The sequence below is a fragment of the Dermochelys coriacea genome, chromosome 7, assembly GCF_009764565.3.
Source record: "Dermochelys coriacea isolate rDerCor1 chromosome 7, rDerCor1.pri.v4, whole genome shotgun sequence".
Taxonomy (NCBI): Eukaryota; Metazoa; Chordata; order Testudines; family Dermochelyidae; genus Dermochelys; species Dermochelys coriacea.
The window spans coordinates 74,654,561-74,667,380 of NC_050074.1; the positions used below are offsets into that span (position 1 = coordinate 74,654,561).

General features: G+C 42.9%; 1 long non-coding RNA gene across 1 annotated transcript; it reads left to right on the forward strand.

Annotated features, from left to right (window-relative positions):
• The first annotated feature begins 3,742 nt into the window (after positions 1–3,742).
• LOC122460907 lies at positions 3,743–9,680 on the forward strand. The gene is made up of 3 exons (XR_006282521.1): positions 3,743–3,890; positions 5,965–6,476; positions 9,632–9,680. It is a non-coding gene; the product is annotated as an uncharacterized LOC122460907 (long non-coding RNA).
• The last annotated feature ends 3,140 nt before the right edge of the window (positions 9,681–12,820 follow it).

The window sequence follows — 12,820 nt, forward strand, 5'->3', positions numbered from 1 at the left end:
CAGGGGTTAGTTGTTGAGAGGAGTTCGAGGAGTGAGGACTGTGTTCAGTGTTCCTAGTAGGCTGCAAGAAGGGTAGCACCTTGGCCCGAACAGTTGATGGCAGGGCCTAGGGAACAACAGGGAGTTTCTGGCCAGCTGCTGGGACTTGCTAGCTGAATGCCCTGAGCTCACAGTGAAGAAGTTACTGGGCCCAATTTAGTTGAAGAGCTGCAGCAGGAGGATGCTATCTACAGGGTCCCTGAGTTGGGACCCAAGTAGTGGATGGGCCCAGATTTCCCTCACCCCCGCACCTCTTTTAGCCACTGGGGAAGTGGCTGTAATGATAGACTGAACCTGGGAAGGGGGATACACAGATCATGACTCGGCCAGAGGGCTGAGTCATGAAGAGGATGCTGTGATTTTTGGACAGAGGAGGGTATGAGGGGGAGACAATGACAGGAAAGGCACCACCTGGAGAAGGCACACTGGCAGTGGAGCAAATCTCTGTGGTGCTGCTGTTGTGAGTGACCACCATCATAGATGGAAACTGAAATCCACGCTTTTAAATGCAACACAATGTAAAGTATCTAAAAGCAAGAATCTGTCTCTTTTTAATGACCTTGGCTCCCAGCTGGAGGATTAGTTTTCACTGAGGATGGGAGGCTACCTTAATACAGAAAAGAAGCAGCTCACTGTAGAAAACAATCTTGTTTTGCAGGGACAGGAGGTGGGAGTTCTTATGGGCAAGCTAGCTGGGAATCTTAAAAAAAATAGTATCAGATATAAGGAGCTGGTAAAGAATACAGCTTTAAATGTCAGATTATATATGGGTGTGAAGAGTGGAATCCCAATACATTTGACAAAAGCAATGTTTTATCATAAAGACAATAATATGATAATTAAGGTATTCTCACTTCTAAAAATGCTAGCTAGCATATCATATGCCACCCCAATACATATGTGCCATAAATCCTCTCTCCGAAAATCTTAACATTTGACTTGGAGTTCTTGGCTTGTATGCTACCTTAAATTTGCCAACAGCCAATGGGAACCCTAGTTAGTAACTGTGTAGGATTTCTAGGGCTTTATTTATGCTAGGTTTCATATGAGAGAGAGAGAGAACCTCCTGCAGCATCCACAGACAATTTAGGAGTTCCCCCAGCTTTCATTGGAAGGTGACAAAAGAAGGAATGGGTGGCATTAAATCCAGGTACAGTAGCTAAGCAACAAAAGCATATACATCACACACTTAGGATATGTCTGCACTGGAGTTGGAGGTGTAATTTCCAACTTGAGGAGACATTGCCACACACTCTGTGATCAAGCTAGTATGCTGAAAATAGAGGTGTAGCCATGGCAGTGTGAGCAGCAGGAATGTGCTAGCTTCCCCAAGTAAGTTCCTAGGGTCTCAGACGGAAACAAACTTGGAGCTGCTAGCCTCACCTGCCACACATTGCTGCTGTGTCTACACTTCTATTTTTAGTGTGCTAGCTCAATGAGTGCTAGTGTGGTTATATCTACCTAAACTGGAAACTCAACCTTCCAGCTCCAGTGTAAACATACTTCTTAGGTTATATGTGGCTAATGTGAAGTAGAAAATTAAAGTCTGTGGTGGTACCTGCTCCATTGTCATCTCGGCTGAACTCCTCATCCATGACATCTCCTTTTGCTCTGACAATTACAACTCCTTTTACTTCGCTTCCTCCAAGTTCCAGCTCTCTAGCATTCCTACTGCCTTCTCAAACACATTAGGAAGCCTGACAGTGTTGCCTCAATCTCCAAACACCTTTACTAGACATCTTTTCAGACCTTACTTGAAAATTGTCCTCCATCGTCATAAAACCCTCAAACTTACCCCATTGTAGAACATAATTGTTTAATCTAGAGCAGCCCTTCGTTCTGTGCCATCATACAGTCTCACCACAGTCAATGTAACAGAATTCTCTTTGGTAATGTAATTCCCTGGAGTGTGTGTTAAGCCTTCTCACATTACTCTTCCAGGTGCTTAGTATCACCACTATTTTGAGCAGCTTCTTCCCTCCCATCTTCCAGGTCTCTGCTGGCTCTTGATTGCTGATGACAGGTTAGAGAGCTCTCTCTCTGGATGCTGATCTCTATATTCAGAGTCTCAGAGATGTACATACTCCCTTTCTGGGGAATGAGAAGTTAGCAGGGACTCTGAGGCACACTGTCTTTGTTCCTGTTTCCAAACTTAAAACTCTTTCTTTACAATCTGTTACTTCTTCCCCAGTTGACTAAATAGGGGCTGTGTTGCTCTGGCTTGTAAGTGGTCCAGCAGACTATTTCTTGATCCTATGCAGAATCATCACAGAATCATAGGACTGGAAGGAACCTTGAGAGGTCTTCTAGTCCAGTCCCCTGCACTTATGGCAGGACTAAGTATTATCTAAACAATCCCTGACAGGTGTTTGTCTAACCTGCTCTTAAAAATCTCCAATGATGGAGATTCCACAACCTCCCTAGGAAATTTCCTTAACTATACTGATATTAGGAAGGTTTTTCCTAACATCCAACCTAAACTGTCCTTTCTGTAATTTAAACCCATAGCTTTTTGTCCTAACCTCTGAGGTTAGCGAGAACAATTTCCCCTCCTTCCACTTTGTAACAACCTTTTATGTATTTGAAAACACTTATCATGTCCCCCTCACCCCCATTAGTCTTCTCTTCTCCAGACTAAACAAACCCAATTTTTTCACTTTGCCCTCAAAGGTCATGTTTTCTAGACCTTTAATCATTTTTGTTGCTTTTTCTCTGGACTTTGTCCAATCTGTACATGTTTCCTGAAATGTGGTGCCCAGAACTGGACAAAATACTCCAGTTGAGGCCTAATCAGCACAGAGTAGAGTAGAAGAATTCATGTCTTCGTTACAACACTACTCCCACTAATACATCCAAGAACAAGTTTGCTTTTTTTGTAACAGTGCTACACTGTTGACTCATATTTAGAGGTTCCCCCCCCACCTGCTGGTAATAGCTCACCTTACCTGATCACTCTTGTTACAGTGTGTATGGTAACACCCATTGTTTCACGTTCTCTGTGTATATAAATCTCCCCACTGTATTTTCCACTGAATGTATCTGATGAAGTGAGCTGTAGCTCACGAAAGCTTATGCTCAAATAAATTTGTTAGTCTCTAAGGTGCCACAAGTCCTCCTTTTCTTTTTGCGGATACAGACTAATACGGCTGCTACACTGAAACCTGTCATATTTAGCTTGTGATCCACTATGACCCCCAGATCCTTTTCCACAGTAGTCCTTCTTAGGCAGTCATTTTCCATTTTGTATGTGTGCAACTGATTGTTCTTTCCTAAGTGGAATACTTTGCATTTGTCCTTATTGAATTTTATCCTATTTATTCAGACCATTTCTCTAATTTGTCCAGATCATTTTGAATTTTAATCCTATCATCCAAAGCACTTGCAACCTTTCCCTGCTTGGTATTGTCCACAAACTTTATGGGTGTTGTGACAAAGTCAGGTGAGATGGCTGCAAGAGGGTACTGGGAGGCCGATATATTAGCCCTAGAATGTTAAAGGCTCTTTTTCCTACAAGCTGAGAAGGGTTTACCTCAGGTCAATTAGGGACACCTGAATCCAATTAAGGACTGCCTGTGGCCTTTAAAAATCCGTGTGTGTGAGAGTCAGACAAACAAGCAAGCAAGCTAGCTAGCCAGCCAGCCAGCCAGCCAGCCAGCCGCCGCCGCCGCCGCCGCCGCCGCCGCCGCCGCCGCCGCCAGGCTAGTGGCAGCAGGGAAATAAACTGCTCCAGGGTGAGAGGCTGTGCTCCTTCCCATAGGGGAGACAGCTAAACCTGAGTGCCAGCTAGGGGAAGGACTGATCCCAGGGCAACCAACAGGACAACACCTTGCCCCAGAGAGGGGCAGCAAAAGGTACCCTCCTGGGTTTTTGTTTATGAGACTGGTTCTTTTTTGTTTGGTGGAGGATCACCCCTTAGGCTGACCCTCAGGTCTACGAAGGAGGAAGGCAAACCCTGCCTGAGGGGGGCTGATTACCCTATGCCCATCATCAGCAGAGGGGAAAGCACGAAGGCTGGTGAGAGAAGAAGTACCTTGCCACAGTGTACTTTCTATGCTATTATATAAATCTTTGAACATGTTGAACAGAACCGGACCCAGAACTAATCCCTCAATATGTTCTTCCAGTTTGACTGTGAGCCACTGATAACTTCTCTCTGGGAATGGTTTTCCAACCAGTTATGCACCCACCTTATAGTAGCTCCATCTAGGTTGTATTTCCTTAGTTTGTTTATGAATCCTCACTATTGGCACCAGTTGGGGTTTTAATTGATTGTCCCCACGCTTGACTCGAAGCATGCTGGGAATGGGTCAGAGGGCTTTGGTAGCCATCTGACTTATAGGTGTTTGAATAGAGCCCCCAGAGGAAATTCCCAAGTGGGTGTTACAGTAATTCCTGCCCCTGGAACAGGCTTGTACTGTTAAATACTGTTGATTCTCTAGCTAATTTGAAATTTCATCATGGAAAATTATTTTTTGTTGTGCTTCTTAATTCTCTCTCTCTTTGGAGAGAACTGTAACTCTAGTTAAATGTCTTAGAACATGGAATGGATGAAAGATAATATACAACATAAATCTGCAGTGTACTGTACTATCTGATCCAATGACACACGTGGAGGGTAAAAAGTTGGTTTCTTTAACTTGTTTATTGAGCAGTCAGTAAGGTCTGGTGAAAAGCTGGCAGTGTTGTAACTATAAAACCTAGTTGAGGGAGGAAAAGAGCATTTTGGATTCTTTTGGCTTGGTTTACAAACTCAAGTGACATCTCCCAAGCCCACAAAAGCTGCTTTTGATTAAAATCCAAACAGAAGGGGGCTGGAAAAGAGTAGCTCTATTAAGCTGTTGTTGCAGAAGAGCCTTCATTAATATTCTGCACTTGTTTTATACAAAACAATGAGCCAGATCCTGGTCACTGATATTGCTCCTTCTATTCTATGGGATTCTAAGACTGCCCCAACCACAGAGCTGAGGATTCCCCTGATATGGGGACATACTGAGGTGACACAAAGCCATGTCATGGGCTAGGGAAGTATGGGAGCGTTGGCGGCTGTTTACATTTTAACTGTCGAAGTCTAGATTTATGAGTTTGGGTTTGTTAATTGTGAGATTTTCGGGGAGTGCTCATGTGAAGTGCCAGGGTGAAAGACCTGGACATTGAAGTCATCTGTCCCATAGCAGAGGTACAGAAGAGGAAGCAGCAGAGAGCAACTCAGTGCTTGCTCAGATCCTTAGCTGGGGAGAATGCCTTTACTCTGGTGTAACATCAGATACTTCAGTAGAGCTACTTTGATTACACCAGCTGAGGATCTGAACCACTGCCTTCTCAATGCACCTTGGCACTGGCCCAGAGAGACACTCTCTCTCTCTCTCTCTCGTCTGTATGAGTCCATTTTGGGGCAGTCAGTGAATAACTCCTAAATAATAATCATTTAGCAGAGAAAGGATAGGCTCCATTTCCCATTCTTGGTCTTTCTGCTTCCCAGAGTGTCAACTGTGATTATTTTTTAATTAGGTAAACACTTGTTGACTGGGATGACTAGATTCATTTCACATGCATCAAAGCCTAGATCTTTTTGAAGGATTTCTTGACATGGCCATGTAGCAGATGTGTTTTGAAGGACAGTAGAAGAATAGACGATGATTGCTTGGTGAGGGAAAACATATCTGCACACATTTACTAAAGGCTATGCTCTCCGCAGTGTAAATCAGTTAACTCAGTGGAGGTATCCTGATCTACAAAGCTGAGGATCTGGCCATGTCTGTATCCTTTCTAGTCCCTTTTTCCATGAGGGTGACTGGGTTTCATTCAAATGAAGATTTGGGAAACAGCTCTTTGTGCAATTATGGGTATTTGCACATCAATTAGGGTATTTGCACACAATTAGTAGTTGTGAAACAAGTGATCGCTCACCCATCTTTGTTCCTGTAGGCTTTGTGCATTTGGAACTGAGGGTATTGGGACAGAAGGAGGACACAGAAGAGGCTTTTAAAGGCAATTTCTATCACAAAGATGAACATCGGCAGCATGAGGAGGAGAGGAGACAGAGAAAAATGTGTGAGCAGTAGGACTATCACTTCTCCGGATTCACACTCTGAATATGTCCCTTCCCTGAGAATGCAGGGCAAGGTGTCTATAGAGTGACCAGATAATATGTTAGAAGGACGAACACCGGGAGTCAACCACTCTATCCGTTACACGGGGCCAGACATTGTTCAACATCAAAGAACTGATGGTAATGGGAGGGTCATCTGCCTTCCTGCCTTTGTCAGGTAGAAATGAGGGGTCAAAACAAGCAACATCAGTTAAAGTGACAGTGATAACAGCAACAATTATGTGCTATGAATGTGACATCAGTTAGACAGTCATTACATCTTAGCTATTTTTCTCTTCCCCTCCCTCCTCTGGGGAGAAGGAAGGAACCCAGCTATCTTAAAATCTAGGTTTCAGAGTAGCAGCCGTGTTAGCCTGTATTCGCAAATAGAAAAGGAGTACTTGTGGCACCTTAGAGACTAACAAATTTATTAGAACATAAGCTTTCGTGAGCTACAGCTCACTTCTTCGGATGCATTTGGTGGAAAAAACAGAGGGGAGATTTATATACACACACAGAGAACATGAAACAATGGGTTTATCATACACACTGTAAGGAGAGTGATCACTTAAGATAAGCCATCACCAGCAGCGGGGGGGGGGGAGGAGGAAAACCTTTCATGGTGACAAGCAAGGTAGGCTAATTCCAGCAGTTAACAAGAATATCTGGGGAACAATGGGGGGGTGGGGGAGAAATAACATGGGGAAATAGTTTTACTTTGTGTAATGACTCATCCATTCCCAGTCTCTATTCAAGCCTAAGTTAATTGTATCCAGTTTGCAAATTAATTCCAATTCAGCAGTCTCTCGTTGGAGTCTGTTTTTGAAGCTTTTTTGTTAAAGGATAGCCACTCTTAGGTCTGTGATCGAGTGACCAGAGAGATTGAAGTGTTCTCCGACTGGTTTTTGAATGTTATAATTCTTGACGTCTGATTTGTGTCCATTCATTCTTTTATGTAGAGACTGTCCAGTTTGGCCAATGTACATGGCAGAGGGGCATTGCTGGCACATGATGGCATTATCACATTGGTAGATGTGCAGGTGAACGAGCCTCTGATAGTGTGGCTGATGTGATTAGGCCCTATGATGGTATCCCCTGAATAGATATGTGGACAAAGTTGGCAACGGGCTTTGTTGCAAGGATAGGTTCCTGGGTTAGTGGTTCTGTTGTGTGGTGTGTGGTTGCTGGTGAGTATTTGCTTCAGATTGTGGGGCTGTCTGTAAGCAAGGACTGGCCTGTCTCCCAAGACCTATGAGAGTGACGGGTCGTCCTTCAGGATAGGTTGTAGATCCTTGATGATGCGTTGGAGAGGTTTTAGTTGGGGGCTGAAGATGATGGCTAGTGGCGTTCTGTTATTTTCTTGGGCCTGTCCTGTAGTAGGTGACTTCTGGGTACCCTTCTGGCTCTGTCAATCTGTTTCTTCACTTCAGCAGGTTTCTACAAGCCATTACCCTCTGATCCCACTGAGAGTTACCAAAAGAAACTACAGCATTTGCTCAAGAAACTCCCTGAAAAAGCACAAGAACAAATCCACACAGACCTACCCCTAGACCCCCACCTGGGGTATTCTATCTGCTACCCAAGATCCATAAACCTGGAAATCCTGGACGCCCCATCATCTCGGGCATTGGCACCCTGACAGCAGGATTGTCTGGCTATGTAGACTCCCTCCTCAGGCCCTACGTTACCAGCACTCCCAGCTATCTTCGAGACACCACTGACTTCCTGAGGAAACTACAGTCCATTGGTGATCTTCCTAAAAACACCATCCTCGCCACTATGGATGTAGAAGCCCTCTACACCAACATTCCACACAAAGATGGACTACAAGCCATCAGGAACAGTATTCCCAATAATGTCACAGCTAACCTGGTGGATGAACTTTGTGACTTTGTCCTCACCCATAACTATTTCACATTTGGGGACAATGTATACCTTCAAATCAGCGGCAGTGCGATGGGTACCCGCATGGCCCCACAGTATGCCAACATTTTTATGGCTGACTTAGAACAACGCTTCCTCAGCTCTCGTCCCCTAATGCCCCTACTCTACTTGCGCTACATTGATGACATCTTCATCATCTGGACCCATGGAAAAGAAGCCCTTGAGGAATTCCACCATGATTTCAACAATTTCCATCCCACCATCAACCTCAGCCTGGACCAGTCCACACAAGAGATCCACTTCCTGGACACTACGGTGCTAATAAGCGATGGTCACATAAACACCACCCTATACCGGAAACCTACTGACCGCTATTCCTACCTACATGCCTCTAGCTTTCATCCAGATCTTACCACTCGATCCATTGTCTACAGCCAAGCTCTACGATATAACCGCATTTGCTCCAACCCGTCAGACAGAGACAAACACCTACAAGATCTCTATCATGCATTCCTACAACTACAATACCCACCTGCTGAAGTGAAGAAACAGATTGACAGAGCCAGAAGAGTACCCAGAAGTCACCTACTACAGGACAGGCCCAACAAAGAAAACAACAGAACGCCACTAGCCATCACCTTCAGCCCCCAACTAAAACCTCTCCAACGCATCATCAAGGATCTACAACCTATCCTGAAGGACGACCCATCACTCTCACAGATCTTGGGAGACAGGCCAGTCCTTGCTTACAGACAGCCCCCCAATCTGAAGCAAATACTCACCAGCAACCACACACCACACAACAGAACCACTAACCCAGGAACCTATCCTTGCAACAAAGCCCGTTGCCAACTCTGTCCACATATCTATTCAGGGGATACCATCATAGGGCCTAATCACATCAGCCACACTCTCAGAGGCTCGTTCACCTGCGCATCTACCAATGTGATATGTGCCAGCAATGCCCCTCTGCCATGTACATTGGCCAAACTGGACAGTCTCTACATAAAAGAATGAATGGACACAAATCAGACGTCAAGAATTAGAACATTCAAAAACCAGTCGGAGAACACTTCAATCTCTCTGGTCACTCGATCACAGACCTAAGAGTGGCTATCCTTCAACAAAAAAGCTTCAAAAACAGACTCCAACGAGAGACTACTGAATTGGAATTAATTTGCAAACTGGATACAATTAACTTAGGCTTGAATAGAGACTGGGAGTGGATGGGTCATTACACAAAGTAAAACTATTTCCCCATGTTATTTCTCCCCCCCAACCCACCCCCCACTGTTCCTCAGATATTCTTGTTAACTGCTGGAAATAGCCTACCTTGCTTGTCACCATGAAAGGTTTTCCTCCTCCCCCCCCCCCCGCTGGTGATGGCTCATCTTAAGTGATTACTCTCCTTAGTTTGTATGATAAAAACCCATTGTTTCACGTTGGGGTGTGTGTGTGTGTGTGTGTGTGTAATATATATATATATATATATATATATCTCCCCACTGTATTTTCCACCAAATGCATCCGATGAAGTGAGCTGTAGCTCACGAAAGCTTATGCTCAAATAAATTTGTTAGTCTCTAAGGTGCCACAAGTACTCCTTTTCTTAAAATCTAGGATACACATCACTTGAAGGCAAAAATGCACTTTCTTGTGCAAAAGAGAAAGTAAACCTTTAAAATGTCCTTAAAATTTTCTGTTTCAGAGTAGTAGCCGTGTTAGTTTGTATTCGCAAAAAGAAAAGGAGTACTTGTGGCACCTTAGACTAAAAAATTTTAGAGCATAAGCTTTCGTGAGCTACAGTTCACTTCATTGGATGCATTCCATGAAGTGAGCTGTAACTCACGAAAGCTTATGCTCAAATAAATGTGTTAGTCGCTAAGGTGCCACAAGTACTCCTTTTTTTTTTTTTTTTAAATTTCCTACATCTTATCACTTGCTATCTCCCTCCTACCTGGAGAACTTCCTTCTTCCCTTCTCAATACCCATTGATTTCTTCAGTTGCTGCTCCTGTTTATAAACCTTTGGTTGCCCAATGGGGAACAGAACCATACCATGTTACTCGGGTGACCAATCAGAGTGACCAAATATCAGATCCTGGAAAGAGCATCCACTACAGGCTGTTTGCAAAAATCCCATAAATTCAAATGCTTTTTTAAATTCAATGTGTTGAACAGAAGCTGAAGTTTAACCTAAATCTGAGAACCTTTAATGAATCTAGAGATGTGCATGGTGGTTATTTTGTTCTAGGGTTGTTTGTGGGTGTTCAGCTGTGCATACTGGTTTGTTACTGTAGGGTTATTTATGAATTTCACATTGCTCTTAAATGAGAGTAAAAAAGTGACTCATTGTGGAAAAACCAAGCAGTTACACATAATATGCAGGAAAATCATGATCAAAATCAAATCTGAGTTGCAATATAGGATTTTGCAAGGCTATATAAGAAAATGGCCCTGGTAAATCTCATTTTAGGTCTACCAAGCTTGTCAGCATCCCTTTTTAATAAACAAGATTAAAAAAATAAAAATAAAGCCAGGTGTTTGTACCCAAGTTTTCCCAGGCAATTATTGTGTTAAATCATCATTGAAAGATATGTATTTGTCCTTACTTGTAGGTAAAATAGAGTTGAAACCTTTCTTGTCTGTTTGACATCATTATCCTTTTACACACAGCTAAATGCCAGCCATAAATATCATCCATTGCTACTAATTATTTATGTCGCATACCAACTTCAAAACACTGAAACTGCAGCTTCAGCCTCACGTACAATTTAAAAAAAAGAGGATTTAGAATCAGAGGAAGGTGCTTCCTCGTCCCTCTGTGTGCTTTTTTTTTTTTTTTTTTTTTTAAGCAAAAGCATCAAGTAGGTAACAGCCCTTGACAGACAGGAACATATTAAGATAGATTACCAAATATTTACAGAGTAGCTGAAGTAGAACAGGAACTTCATTATAAAAATGTTATAGTAATGCTCCATGACACAGATCTCACTCCTGTGGAATATTAATAAATAAAGCTATTATTTGTTAAATAGAAAAGGTAGATAAAGGTAGGTTCATGGTTTTAATTTACAAATAAAACCTGAACTTGTTTTTGCAGATGATACACAACTTGGCATGTTTAGCACTCATAGTTAAGGTTCTGCTTAACTCAAGAAGGTCAGCTGATGGAAAAACTGTGGTTTGCAGAGCAACCTTGTTAGTAGTGCCATTATCTGCCAGCATCATAGTACATGAGAGATGAAAAGACATGATATTTTGTATTTATAGAGACTCTCTCATCCCACAGAATTCCCCAGTTAATTAGACAGCACTAGTGAAATTCTACCACATCTGAGGTGGGGACAAACAGACAGGCAGAGAACTTGTGTACCACATTGTTTAACATACCACATGCTCGGTGATAATATGAAAGGACTCCATGTTTTTAAAACTAAAGTTGCTCTTAAGAGAACTATTTATAGAAATGCAGCAACTGCTGCTAACATTCCAGCCACATGCATGCAGACTATCTGTTCAACTCAACCATCTTAATAGGAGATTCTCTTGTTTCTGAGGCTTGTCCCAGTGTGCCTCTTGGTTTTAAAAACAATGGTGTTTTGCCCTATTCTTTGTAAATGCTTGAATTCTGGTCACCTAAAGGAGCTGAGAATGACAGCAGAGTGGTTTAGTAGAGATGCACCTGAAGGACCTCTCCTTAGCTTGCATCCCTCCTTTCCCATCCACCAACAGCTCTCCTTGGCATAGACAATTTAAGGGATTGTATTAAGAAAATATTGACAGGTTTCAGAGTAGCAGCCGGGTTAGTCTGTATCTGCAAAAAAACAGGAGTACTTGTGGCACCTTAGACTAACAAATTTATTAGAGCATTAGCTTTCATGGGCTACAGTCCACGTCATCAGATGCATAGAATGGAACATACACACCCACAGAGAAGGTGGAAGTTGCCATACAAACTCTAAGAGGCTAATTAAGTTGAGCTATTACCAGCAGGAGAAAAAAACCTTTTGTAGTGATAATCAAGATGGCCCATTTAGACAGTTGACAAAAAGGTGTGAGGGTACTTAACATAGGGAAATAGATTCAATATGTGTAATGACCCAGCTACTCCCAGTCTCTATTCAACCCAAGTTAATGGTATCTAGTTTGCATATTAATTCAAGCTCAGCAGCATATTAATTCTCGTTGGAGCCTGTTTTTGAAGCTTTTCTGTTGCAAAATTGCCACCCTTAAATCTTTTACTGAGTGGCCAGAGAGGTTGAAGTGTTCTCCTATTGGTTTTGGAATGTTATGATTCCTGATGTCAGATTTGTGTCCATTTATTCTTTTGTATAGAGACTGTCCGGTTTGGCCAGAGAGAACAGTCTGAATTGAAAAAAAATGTGTTGAGGGTGGGAGGTCATAGGGAGGGTTGGGAGCAAGAATTCAATTTTGTGAACAAGTCTGAGGTTTTGACATTGGTTTTTACTCTCTCTTTTGTGAGAGAAAGAGACCTCAGAATAACCAATAACCTAGCAGTTAGAGCACTCACCTAGGATGTAGGAGATCCAGGTTCAAGTCCAAAGTAAGTTTGGAGTCTTGCTGCTGAAGGACCTGGGATCCTCAAGAATCATCACTCATGACTGAGAGTTCTGTATGTAAGCACCCATGAGGTCATGATGGACCTGGTCCTAAGCCCAGTGGCTTCAGCAGGATTTGGATTGGTCCTATATTATGATCTCCTCCAGAGGCAACTGGATAAATGTCAACCTGATGGAAACAATTCAGGTATAGTTTCATTCTTGGCTTGGCAGAAGGTTTAGGTTGC